Source organism: Hypanus sabinus, chromosome 2 (assembly GCF_030144855.1).
Source record: "Hypanus sabinus isolate sHypSab1 chromosome 2, sHypSab1.hap1, whole genome shotgun sequence".
Lineage (NCBI taxonomy): Eukaryota > Metazoa > Chordata > Chondrichthyes > Myliobatiformes > Dasyatidae > Hypanus > Hypanus sabinus.
Genome location: NC_082707.1, coordinates 99,759,847 through 99,773,696, shown reverse-complemented (window position 1 = coordinate 99,773,696; position 13,850 = coordinate 99,759,847). Strand labels below are relative to the sequence as shown.

Sequence of the window (13,850 nt, the reverse complement as noted above, 5' to 3'; positions counted from 1 at the left end):
CTGTGACCCACTTGTCTGTCTCCCATGGCCCCGGTGTGACCACCTGCCTACAACTCCTTTCTATCACCTCGCTCTCTCTGACCAAGCGAAGGTCATCAAGCTGCAACTCCAGTTCCCTGATGCAGTCCCTTAGGAGCTGCAGCTCAACACACGGGTGCAGATATGCTGTCCGGGAGGCTGGGAGACTCCAGGACCACTCACATCTGACAGAAAACTGGCCTCTCACACATACTACTTCCTTTCTGCAATTAACACAGTTAAATCTCCCATGCCTCACCCCATTACCGCCTAAGCCCATTAGTAGACCCAAAGGTCTATTAACCAGTATGTTTCAGTGCCATGTGACTATGACTCTGTAAGCATTGGACATGGAAATTAATACCTATTTTCTCTCCTTTTTATCCAACAGTTCCATAAATCTCAGTTTATGCTATTTCACTGTGGGCTCTGTAAATCAGTGGCTTACCAGTCAGGATTGATGTGTTGAATTGCCCCAAGGAATGCTGGAGCTTCTCTCACAGCTTTCCACCAGGTCGGGACACACACACACACTCAGACATATACACACACTCACACATACACTCATACTCTCATGTATACACTCACTAATACATCCATTCTCTCTCTCTCCACCCTCCCCCGATTCTAGCTCATCAACTTAATCAGTTTCAAAGGAAAGTGACAGCTGGAAAAGAAAGAATTTACAATAATGTAAATTGAGTTAGCAAGATATTTACTTATTATCTAGTGTCCATAAACATATTTAATTTTCAGTGGTTTTCAATTATTTTAAAGAAGTCCATAAGATGATGATGTTCTAAAAATAAATTTAGCATGATGTGCATGTTAGATGTAAATTATTTGAAGGTTTCTCAAACAAAATGATAAGCTGTCAAGTATACCATCTTTCTCCCTCCCTTGAGATGGCATTCCTGACAGGAAGATCCTGCCCTGAACAAAGTATTACCAACAGAATGACAGCTGCCTGTGCAAAACCAGCTCTTACTGTTGGAGCTGGCTTTTCTCAGGCTGTTACCATTGAATGATCCGCTCCAAGTTAGGCTGAGCCAGGGAAAAGGAGTGTGCACAGCTCTTTACAGCCATGAAGACCAAGCCAATAACTCATCAGAGGACTGGTTCATTGCTATTACACCTAATCCATGAGGTATAGCATTAGAGAAGAGGTGGTGCCTGCCTGGTCCATTGTGGACACAGTCCTCCCCACCTCTGCCAGCATCTATAGGAGGTGCTACCTCAAGAAGGCAGCACCTATCATCAAGGATCCCCACCACCTGGGCCATGCCATCTTCTCCCTGTAATGTCAGGCAGAGGGTGCAGAAGCCTGAGGTCCCACACCACCATATTCAGGAGCATTTACAACCATCAAGATCTTGAAGTGACCTGCACAATAGAAACCCTTTGACAGCAGCGGACTACTAAAGCCCTTCACTACCATGGATTGTGCTTCATTTCTGTACTAATGTTTTGTTTGGCACAGTTGTTTTCTTTATTGTTTTGCATAATTCATGTTCTGTGTGTTATCTGTAATGCTGTGCCTGCAGGTTTTTCACTGTACATGTGCCTCTCCATACTGTGCACATGACAACTGAAAACACCAGGGTGAATTGGAAGGGAATGAGATGAGACATATGTGCAAGGAGTAGAACTAGCTAATGTACTTGACTGATGCAAACTGCTTCCCTGTTGGAATTAAACAAAAGACAGAACTTCTCAGTTCTGAGGTTAACCCACTTGTAATATGACATTTTATATAAATTGAAAAAGCTCCCTCGAACAAACACCAGTTTCCATGACAATTACACATTTAACTTGAAAGCTGTTTAAAACCATTCACTATTTTTGCAGCATCATATTGATAAGGTTGTTGGCAGTGGGACATGGACCAACACTGCCACGGATCACAGGGAATGATTTGTATTTGGCTCCATGCCACACATGACACACAGAATTTTTATTTACGACACAGATCAGAGATTTTACAAATGGTGTTAGTCTCTGAGGTAAATGTTTTATGAAGGTAGGTGTCTGCTTTGGGCTAGATAGCTAGCTGTACATTTTACAGCAAGCTTGAAGATCTGACTTGCCATTGGGCAGTAAATTTATTTTATTGAAACATTACTTTGCTCTGTCGCAATTTAAACGGAGTAATCAAAGAACAGAGCATAGAACAATAAAGTTATAGAGACATTTAAAAATACAGTACAGAAACAGACCCTTTAGCCCATCTAGTCTGCGCCAAACTGTTATAGGGCCACGCTCCATTGACCTGCATCTGGACATAAATCCCACCCATCCATTTACCAGTCCAGATTTCTCTTAAACATTGAAATTAAACCAGCAACCACCGCTTTTGCTGGAAGCTCATCTCATACTCTCTCCTCTTTTGATTGTAGAAGTTTCTCCTCATGTTTCCCTTAAACATTTCATCTTTCACCCTTAACCCATGATCTCTAGCTCCATTCTCACCCGACCTCAGTGGAAAAAGCCTGTTTGCATTTGCCTTGTCTATACTCCTCAGAATTACCTCTATCAAAACTCTTCTCAATCTTCTACATTCTATGGAATTAAGTCCTAACCTGCTAAACTTTATCGGTAACTCAGGTCCTCCATTTCTGGCAACATTCTTGTAAATTTTGTCTGCACTCTTTCAATCTATACTTGTCTGACATTGAACCAGGTTTGCAAGTCTGGCAAGTGAAACTGAAAGCACTCTCTGCGAATAAGTGTATTAATCATTTATTAACAAACAGTAAAAATTCAACTAAACATTCATGTTCCCCATTTTACACGCATTACAAATGTAAATATCCTTCAAACATACTTAGCTAAAAACACATGCAGAGCATACCTTCCCACGGGTCATGTGAGCAAACAAAGAGTGGGGGTGGGGGGAGGAGAGAGAGAGAGAGAGAAAGAATCATGACAAAGTGACTTTTGACAATCAGAAAAGGTACGCCCCCCACCCCGGCGCACACATAGCTGCCCAGCACTGCACACAAATTTACAAATTAGGCCTCACCAATCTCGTAAACAATTCCAACATAACATCCCAAATCCTGGACTCAATACTTTAATTTATGAATGCCAAAGGACAAAGGCTCTCTTTTTGACCTGTGATGCCATTTTAAAAGAATAATGGATCTGTACTCCAGATCCCCATGTTCTGACATGCTTCTCAGTGTTCTTCCACTCACTGTGTAAATCATAACTTGGTTGGTTAAATAAATTAATCCCATTTATCTACAGAAATCCTCCCATTCCTTGCATATTCTTGTGCCCATCTATGAAGCTCTTGAATACCTCTATTGTATATGCCTCCACTACCATCTCGATTCCAGGCACTCACCTCTATCTGTGAAAAAAAACTTGACCTTTACATACCCTTTGAACTTCCATTCACCTTAAATATACATCCTGTATTAGACATGTTAACCCTGGAAAAAGAAAGATACTGGCTGACTGGTCAGACAGACAGACGTACTTTATTGATCCCGAGGGAAATTGGGTTTCGTTACAGCCGCACCGACCAAGAATAGTGTAGAAATATAACAATATAAAACCATAAATAATTAAATAATAATAAGTAAATTATGCCAAATGGAAATAAGTCCAGGACCAGCCTATTGGCTCAGGGTGTCTGACATTCCAAGGGAGGAGTTGTAAAGTTTGATGGCCACAGGTAGGAATGTCTTCTTATGACACTCAGTGTTACATCTCGGTGGAATGAGTCTCTGGCTGATTGTACTCCTGTGACTAACCAGTACATTATGGAGTGGATAGGAGACATTGTCCAAGATGGCATGCAACTTGGACAGCATCCTCTTTTCAGACACCACCATCAGAGAGTCCAGTTCCACCCCCACAACATCACTGGCCTTACGAATGAGTTTGTTGATTCTGTTGGTGTCTGCTACCCTCAACCTGCTGCCCCAGCACACAACAGCAAACATGACAGCACTGGCCACCACAGACTCGTAGAACATCCTCAGCATCATCTGGCAGATGTTAAAGGACCTCGGTCTCCTCAGGAAGTAGAGACGGCTCTGACCCTTCTTGTAGACAGCCTCAATGTTCTTTTACCAGTCCAGTTTATTGTCAATTCGTATCCTCAGGTATTTTTAATCCTCCATCATGTCCACACTGACCCCTTGGATGGAAACAGGGGTCACCAGTGCCTTAGCCCTCCGCAGGTCCACCACCAGCTCCTTAGTCTTTTTCACATTAAGCTTTTTCACATTACTCATCTGTGCCTCTCAAAATCTTAACAACTTCCACCAGATCTGCTCTCAGCCTGCAACACTCTAAATAAAACCCGTTTTTCCAAGTTTCTCCTCATAATGCATGCCCTATAATCCAAGCAGTATGCCTGTTAACCTCTTCAGCACCCTCTCCAAAGCTTCCACATCCTCCCTCTAATAGGTCGAACAAAAATGAATGCAATTCTCCGGATGTGGTCTGGAAGAGTTCTACAACATAACTTTCTAACTCTCAAACTAAGTTCCTCAACTAATAATGGTAAGCATGCTATTTGCCTTCTTCACTACCCTATCAACTTATGCAACGATTTTCAGAGAGTAATAGACTTGGACCTCAAGATCCCTCTGTATCAGTGTCTTGTCATTAATTAGTGTACCTTTGATTTATCTAAGTGCAACACATTATACTTGGCCAGATGAAATTCCATTTGCCGTTTCTCCACCTGTATCTACAAATGATCTACAATACAAAGCAAGAGTCTTAAGTACATGTATAAAAAGTCTGTAAAGTGAGTAGCTTTCAAAAATAATGAAATGAAAGGTTTCTTACTCTCAAAAATTACTATGAAGAGCAGTAAACAGTAAAAAATTAAATCAAATCACTATTTAGTGTGGTCATCCTTTACCTTCAAAACTATTTAATTCTCTTAGCCACACAGTCATGTAGTTTTATAAGAAAATCAGCTGGTAGGTTGGTCCAAACATCATGGAGAACTTGTCACAGATCTTCTGTTGTCTTGCTTATTTCTGTTTCTCCAGGTAATCCCAGACATACTTGTTGTTGAGATCAGGGCTCTGTGAAGGTCATACTATCTGTTACAGAAATCCTTGTTCTTCTTTACGTTGAAGATAGTTCTTGATAACCTTGGCCATGTATTTGATATCACTGTCCTGCTGCAGAATGAAGACTCCTCCCTGATGGGTACTGCATGATGGATGGGAATCTGATTGTGCTTTTCAGCATTGAGGATTATATTAATTCTGACCAGATCACCAACTCCATCTGCAGAAGTGCAGTCCCAGACCTGCAGGGACCCTCCACTATGTTTCACTGTTGGCAGCAGACACTCATCTATGTAGTGTCATATATCCATATAACAATTAAAACATGGAAACAGGCCATCTCAGCCTTTCTAGTCCATGCTGATGCTTATACTCACCTAGTCCCACTGGCCGCAGTCAGCCCATAACCCTCTATTCCTTTCCTGTCCATATACTAATCCAAATTTACTTTAAATAGCAATACCTAACCTTCTTCTACCACTTCTACTGGAAGCTCGTTCCACACAGCTACCACTCTCTAATTAAAGAAATTCCCTCTCGTGTTACCCTTAAACTTTTGCCCCCTAACTCTCAACTCATCCTCTTGTTTGAATCTCCCCTACTCTCAATGGAAAAAGCCTATCCACGTCAACTCTATCTATCCCCCTCATAATTTTAAATACCTCTATCAAGTCCCCCTCAACCTTCTATGCTCCAAAGAATAAAGACCTAACTTGTTCAGCCTTTCTCTGTAACTTAGGTGCTGAAACCCAGGTAACATTCTAGTAAATCTTCTCTGTACTTTCTCTATTTTGTTGCTATCTTGCCTATAATTCTTCCAGCTTCTATAAACAAACTGTCTTCTGTTTGAGCCAAAAATTTCAAATTTTGACTTGTCAGCCCAGAGCACTTGCTACCATTGTTCAGCACCCCAGTCCTTGTGTTTTTGAGGTTAATTGAATCTCTTGGCTTTGTTTGCACTTTTGAGGAATGGTTTTTTGGCAGCAGATCTTCCATGAAAACCACCTCTACAAGACTTCTCCAGACTGTAGAGGGGTTCCAGTGGCTTCTGTAAGTTCCGAGCTGATAGCAGTTATGGACTTCCTCTGATTTAGAAGGGACATTAGTTTGAAGTATCGCTCATCCACTTCATTCAGTTTCTGTGGCTGACCACTGTGTTTTTGATCCTCAGCCTTGCCCATTTCTTTAGAACATCTTGAAATTCCTCTCTGCTGTGAAATTTCTGCTTGGAAGAGGCCTTGCTGATGCAGGATAACCATGTTATGGCTGGTTGCTATGCTCACTCTCGGTTAAACTGTCAAATCTGCCACACCCTCACCTTTTAGGCTACGTCCACACTACACAGGATAAATCCATAACCAAAGCTTTTTCTCTTCGTTTTTACCCACTGTCCACACTAAAATGACGTTTTCATCCCCCGAAACTGGAGCTTTTCAGAAATGCTTTCCAGGGTGTGTATTTTTGAAAATGCCGCTTGGGCAGATCAGTGTGGATGGGGTAACCAGAGAAATCTGAAAACGCTGTCAAGACGGCAGTGCGGCATTTCACTGTTTTCTTGAATGCAAACTAACAATTTCAGAACAGACGGCAACGAAACTGAAGCCAGAAGAGTTAGAAATGTACTCACCAAATACTTTGACCCATAACTTACTGAATAAATAAGTATACTCACTTTGCCCTGTTTTCTGTCCTTGCTCGTATGAAGGTGGTTTACCTATTATGTAAGTACTTCTCTGACAATAGATGTGTAACAGCCTAATGTAACATTGTATGGAAATACAAGATAACACTGATGCAGACATGTCTTACACATTTAACAAGGTGCTTTATTAATGCAAGAGAAATCATCAGTTTTTCAATGTTCATTGGCAGCTGGGTCAATTTGTCTGTGAACTTCCTGTCAGTTGCCTCCGTACGCTCCAGTATTTTTTTTAACTTTTAAGTTCTCCTGCGCGAAAGCCAACAGCTGTCTGTCGTTTTAAGTTTTTCTAGTCTGTAACTACACAAACACACACTTTTACGGCGAGATTTGACACCAAACATGTCGTTTGTTTTTGGTAGATGTGTCCTGCACATGACCAGTAGGAGGAGATTCGCCAAAATCTCCGTTTCAATGTAGATAGAGATATTTTCAAAAACACATAGTGTGGACGCCTATCGTTATTACGTGAAACCGGCGTTTTCAAAATTATCCGGTCTAGTGTGGATGTAGCCTTAGTTTGGTTGTCCTTCACCCAGTTTGATTGCTTCTCCACCCATTTCTGTTTCAGTTGATCAGTTTAGTTCATTCAGCTCATTATGTCATTGATCATTACCATCCTATTTGTTACCTTTATTTAATCACACACTGGCCTACAGTGTATACTCACAAAGTAATCAGGATTTTATTTGAAAGTGGTTTATTGCTTAATGTTGTACTTTTTTTTAATGAAATACAAACAATTCTCTCTAATATGGTTAGTTCTACAGATACATTGATGCAGAAGACAAAAAATAAACATCTAAAACAAAATTCTAGAGTGCCTGAGACTTTTGCACAGTACTGTATATCACATTGCATTCTTTGGCAATCTTCTGCACTTCTCACAATGCCACTGATCTTTGTGAATCCTGAGTTTCCTATTGCCTGACCACCGTATTCCCCATTCCAGCCCCACTCTGACCCATTCCATTGTTGTTTGTTATTTTGTTGTGGGAAACTGGATTAGCAAATTTGCAAATGACACCAGTAAGGAAGACTATCCAAACTTACAGCAGGACCTGGTACAGCTGAAAATATGGATTGAAAAGTTGCAAATGGAATTTAATGCAGACTAGTATGAGGATTTTCACTTTGCAGAACAAACTAGGGTAGAACTTGCACATCAAATGGTAGGGCAATGATGTGTGTGTTAGAACAAAAGGATCTGGGAATACAGACACATAATTCCTTAAAAGTGACATCACAGGTAGATAGGATCATAAGGGGATTTTGTACTGGCTGGATGGACCAAAGGGGCCTTATCTGCTCTACAACACTGACTCTATGGGTCCATGATCCACATCTCTGTTTTTTTTTCCCTTCATTGTTATAACAAGCCTAACTTAATCTGAAGAACAGCACTTCATCTTCCATCTGGACATGTTGCTGCATTCTGGATTCAATGTCAAGTTCTTTCAGGTAACTTGCTTCAGAATTTCTGCACCTGCATGTTTTGATTTTCAGTAACTCACTTTCTCTGCTTTTGTCAGAACTGACTGCTTTTTGCTATATGTATTTGTCTATGACTTTGGCCCAGCTTTTCTCATTTCATTTGAAGAGGATCACTGGGCGGTATGTTCTAGGCCTGGAGCAATTCACCACAGCGAGGCCTGGGTCTTAATGCAAGGTATAATACACTTGGACATTCTTAGTGCTGGCCAAGATAAACTGGAAGGCAGGGAGTTGGGGGAGGTTGGATTGAACTGGGTGCTGAGCTGATTTGAAGAGATTAAGAACAACTTCTCTGGCAGTGAAATCTAGTCCCGGATCAATTTGCTGTGGCAGGGACGGGTCCTAATGTGAGGTTCAGACAATTTAAATGCTGGCCCAGATGGTCTGGAGGCTCCTCTCTCCATAACACCCCTGCTGCTGTGCTTTGCGTTTGAAAAATTTGCATCACTATGATGATGTACTGAATACCAAGGCCTTGGGCCTACTCCGGGCTGCTCCAGGGATTTGGATCGAAGGACCCAATTTGGCGCGGAATGCTGTTGCTTGCTTCTATTGTTCTGTGTTTTTCTTCTCTCTTCCTCTGGGAGCTCTGGTGATCAGTCTTTATTTTAATTGGGTTCTTTCAGGTTCCTTGCTTTGCGACTGCCTATAAGCAAACAAATCTCAAGGTTATAAATTCTTTGATAATGAATGTCTTTGCAGCCTGCCCTGCTGGACATGTCCCACAGCTCTACAACTTGCAACACATTGCTCACATTATCACCTGCTAATTGCTCCAATAACCCATTTAACTAGACAACCATTACAACCTCTCCCCTGGCCTCAACCTATTATAGTTCTTCCTTTTCCCCTTTCTGTCCCTTTCCCAACAACAGAAAATTAACTTGTTATCTTCCATTCCCAGTTGTGACAAATCATCTGTGACCTTAAATGCTCTTTCTCTCCACATAAGCTGCCTGAACAGCCAAGTGCCTGCAAATTTTCTATTTTTAAAACCTGTTCTGACTTTCATCCCTAAAGTTGCAATTATTTTCCATTTTTTAATATTGATGACTCTGTACAACTGCTCTGATGGCCTTTGAGGGATGCAGGTCTCACTCCAATAATCTACCTTCCATTTGAATTCAGAAGACTCCAGAAAGCGTATCGGTGAATTTCCTGAATATGCTCTGACAGACGAGGCTGTATTGGCCAATTTGTTAAAACGAACGTCATCGTCATGGGTCTTAATGCCACGTCTGGCTGGGATTTCCCAGCACTTTGCCTGTACTTCCCAAGACAGGGTAGACTGCTGCTAGGAGCTTTGTTTCCACTGAATGCTGTGTGTCAGCATCAGTGCTTCTAAACCATTGTGAATTTTAGACAGCACTGGGAGGGCAACATGAGGGTAACATAGCATGAGTCAGACCCTTGGTCAGAACCTGTACCATGTAGAACAGTGGATAGATGACCTCTCCCATAAGGTTCTATCTTGCTAGTCACTGACCAGTTTGATGTATATTCCCTCCTCTCCAAGTCTGAGGTTTCCGGCATTCCCGGTTTATCTTACGAGTAGAACACTCTGAAAGTCTGAATCTGTGTGATCTGACGTACCAATCTATGTAGTTTGCAGCCATTCAGGACGACCAGTGACTTTCAGCGCAACAGCAACCCCCCCAACCCACCAGAAGATACTGATTGAAGGAAAAGAGTTCAGCACCTGGAATTTTGGGAGCAGTGATTCTGTCCGTCAGTGAGCTGGGACCAGACTGACCTGTCCAGTGGGTGAAGGAGGAAGGCGATCGAAATGACCACTATACTGCAATCACAACACATTACAAGAACCTCAATTGTTAAGTTCTTAATTTAAGCACAAATTCCAAGATCTGTTTTCACACTCAGGCTGCACTATCAGATGTGGGCTTCTCTGTCTCTGGGGGATCACAGTAATTTAAGGAGACAGCATTAAGGCTGGCTAATATAGAAAAGATGAGTGTTGGTCATGTGTCCAGTGCACATCACTGTCAGTCAATTATTCTGAGCTGTTTCGAGCACCTTAACTCAAGATCATGACAGTGACAGGTATTTCCAGAATTCTTTGTTCACTGTGCCACAGGAGAGACAGTTCTGCTGGGGATTTGTTTATTTTATCATGTACATTATAATTTATGTTAATTTATGTTTGTTACGTTTATAATGCACAGTACTGTTGCTGCCAAAGACTAATTTCCATTGCATTTAAACCCTGGGTAAGCATGCCTATGATGATAAACTTGAACTTGTTTCAAGATTCAAGATTCAAAAACTTTATTGTCATTCTAACCATACATCAGCTCTGCAGGGCAGAATGAGACAGCGTTTCCCAGGAGCAGTGCAGTCATAACATAACAAGCGCAACACTAAATAATAAACATAACAATAAATAGTAAAACACAACAGCCACATGTCGGTTAAAATCAAGTTATAAGTGTCCAGTGCAAGTTAGAAGTGTCCAAAGCAGAGTCAGGTAGAGCAGCTGTCTGACTGCCTGTGGGAGGAAGCTGTTTAGTAGCCTTGTGGTTTTAGTTTTGATGCTCCTGTAACCTTTGCCTGATGGCAGAAGAACAAACAGTTCATGGAGAGGGTGTGAGGGGTCTCTAACGATGTACCGTGTCTTCTGGAGGCATCGACTCTGAAAGAGGTCTTGGACAGAAGGTCGGGAGACCCCAATAACATTCTCTGCTCCCCTAACCACCCTCTGCAAGGCTTTTTTGTCGGCAGCACTGCAGCTGGAGTACCAGGTTGTGATGCAAAAGGTCAGCACACTCTCAACCACGCCTCTGTAGAATGTAGTTAAGATGTTAGTGGGGAGTGATACTTGTTTAAGCTTCCTCAGAAAGTGCAATCTCTGCTGGGTCCATTTCACAATCCCAGTGGTGTTCCTGGACCATGTGAGATTGTCCGAGATCTGCACCCCAAGGAACTTGATGTTTTCCACTCTTTCCACTGTGGAGCTGCTGATGCTGAGGGGTGTGTGCTCAGGCTGAGACCGTCTGAAATCGACGATCACCTCCTTGGTTTTGGTGACATTAAGCATCAAGTTGTTGTCACTGCACCAGCTCTCTAGGTGTTTGACCTCGTCCCTGTACATTGTTTCATCATTTTTGCTGATGAGCCCCACCACTGTGGTATCATCAGCAAATGTAATGATCAGGTTCTCCTTGAATCTGGCTGCACAGTCATGTGTTAGCAGTGTAAACAGCAATGGGCTAAGCACACAGCCTTGTGGGGATCCAGTGCTCAGTGTGATGGGGTCAGAGATGTTCCTGCCAACACGGACTGACTGTGGTCTCTCTGTCAAGAAATCCAGGATCCAGCGACACATGGCAGTGACAGTTTCTCCACTAGTCTCTGTGGGATGATGGTATTGAACGCTGAACAGAAATCAATGTACAGGACTCTGGCATAAGTGTATTTGTTGTCCAAGTGAGAGAGAACTGTGTGCAGTGTGGTGGATATTGCGTCCTCCGCAGAGCAATTTGGACGATAAGCAAACTGTAGACGATCCAGCAATGAGGGGAGGCTGGCTGTGATTTGAGGCTTGACAAGCCATTCAAAACATTTCATCACTATGGGGGTCAGGGCGACGGGACGGTAATCATTCAGACAGGCTACAATTGATTTCTTTGCTACAGGGATGATTGTGGAGGTTTTGAAGCATCTAGGGGACAATGGCTTGACTGAGGGAGATGTTGAAAATGTCTGTCAGGACATCTGCTAATACATCAGCACATTCCTTGAGCACACGTCCAGGGATGTTGTCGGGACCTCCCGCTTTTCGTGGGTTAACCCTGGCAAGGGTCCTCCGTGTGTGCTCTGAATCAAGGATTGGAGCCGGCTGGTCAGATGGTAAAAAGGGACTGGCTCTCCCCCTTGCTGTAATGTTTGATGCTTTGAAGCGTGCATAGAATTTGTTAAGCCTGTTAGGAAGAGAGGCGTCGCTGTCATCAGTTTTCTGCCTGATCTTGTAGTCTGTCAAAGCTTGAATTCCGTGCCACATCCGTCTGGTGTCACCTGTGTCACAGAAGTGTCCATGTATTTTGCCCACGTAGGCCCTTTTCACTTTCCTGATCCCTAGTGAAAGTGCAGACCTGGTTGAGCAAAGCGCACTCCTGTCCCCCTATCTGTAGACTGTGTCACAGGCGTATAACCACGTGCGGTGCAGGTTTTCATCACAGTGATATCCTCCGTGCTTTTGACTATGTAGCTGATTACTGCCTCCTCAATGTCTATATGGTCATCATAGGAGGCTGCTGTTTTGAATATGTCCCAGTCTGTGTGCAATAAACAGCCTTGTAGTGCTGAGGCTGCCCCTTTTGGCCAGGCCCTTATCTGTCTTTTCTCTGCTCTCACATGTTTAAGCAGTGGTTTATATGCTGGAGTTAACATGACACATATGTGGTCAGAGTGGCCAAGATGGGGGCAGAAGACTGCTTTGTCTGCCTGTGGGGTGTTTGTATAAACCAAGTCCAGTGTACTGTCTCCCCTGGTTTTGAAATCCACATATTGCAGGAATTTGGGGAACACAGTCTTTAAGCTGGTGTGGTTAAAGTCCCCAGCTGTCAGGATGTGTAGTCAGTAGCTCACTGATGGCTTCATGTAGGCCTCCCAGTGCTTCGTTAGCATTAGCCTCAGCATTGGCACTGGGAGCTACGTAAACAGCTGCCACAAGCATGATGGTGAATTCCCTCGGCAGATAGAACGGCCGGCATTTCACAATGAGAAATTCAGCCAGCGGTGAGCAGTGTTTAGCAGCTACTGTAGCGCTCACACACCCGTCTTGTTGATGTAGACACACAGACCTCCTCCTCGGCTCTCCGGAGCTAGCTGCCTCTCTGTCCACACGAAACGATGTCGTTCCCTCTAGTTGTATCACCGCATCCGGTATGTTATCGTGGAGCCAGGATTCCGTGAAAACATACACACAGCAGTCTTTAATCTCCTTGCGTGTTTCTCTCAGCAGACGCAGCTCATCCAGCTTGTTGTCGATGGAGCGGACATTTGAGAGCGGGAGGGACGGTACTGCTGGCTTGGTGGAGTTCGCTTTTAGCCTAGCATGGATGCCGGCCCTCTTACCCCTCCTCTGTCTTCTCTCACAGCGCTTACGCTTCCCCCTCCCTCGGGAAGTAACCGGCTTGGTAGCAGATAGTGGTCTGTAGTGGAGTAAACTGTCCATGTCACACCAGAACTCGTCAGTTTTACTGACATAGTTTGCCCTGATGTTAACGAGCATATTCCGACTGTATGTTAAGTGTCTAGGACAAACAGAACAAACACTAGATACACTTATCGCTCCCCGAGGGGCCACTGCATCCATGCGCGCTGCCATCTTGTCTAGCGCAAACAAGAGGCTGTTCAGATTCACCCAACCATACTCACTTAACAACGCATGTAATGGACTGTAATGTTGTCCTGTTCCTGTAACTTCCAATTTGTGTGTAAAGGTTTATAAATTTCCCAGTTAGGTCTCCGAGGAGCAGAGGGGCATCTGGCTTCACATATCACCTTCCAGCTCGACCTCCTTCCCTTTCTCCCACCACCTTATTCTGGCATCCTCCCACCCCCCCTTCCAAATCTGA

At 43.3% G+C, this 13,850-nt stretch overlaps 1 long non-coding RNA gene across 1 annotated transcript in view; it reads left to right on the top strand.

Moving 5' to 3' along the window:
• Positions 1-13,270, top strand: part of LOC132405283 (uncharacterized) — a 30,560-nt gene extending 17,290 nt beyond the window's left edge. Inside the window, exons 2-3 of the long non-coding RNA XR_009515796.1 lie at positions 8,139-8,220; positions 13,232-13,270. This is a non-coding gene — a long non-coding RNA (uncharacterized LOC132405283). The remainder of the gene's footprint in view (positions 1-8,138; positions 8,221-13,231) is intronic.
• Positions 13,271-13,850: the final 580 nt, after the last annotated feature.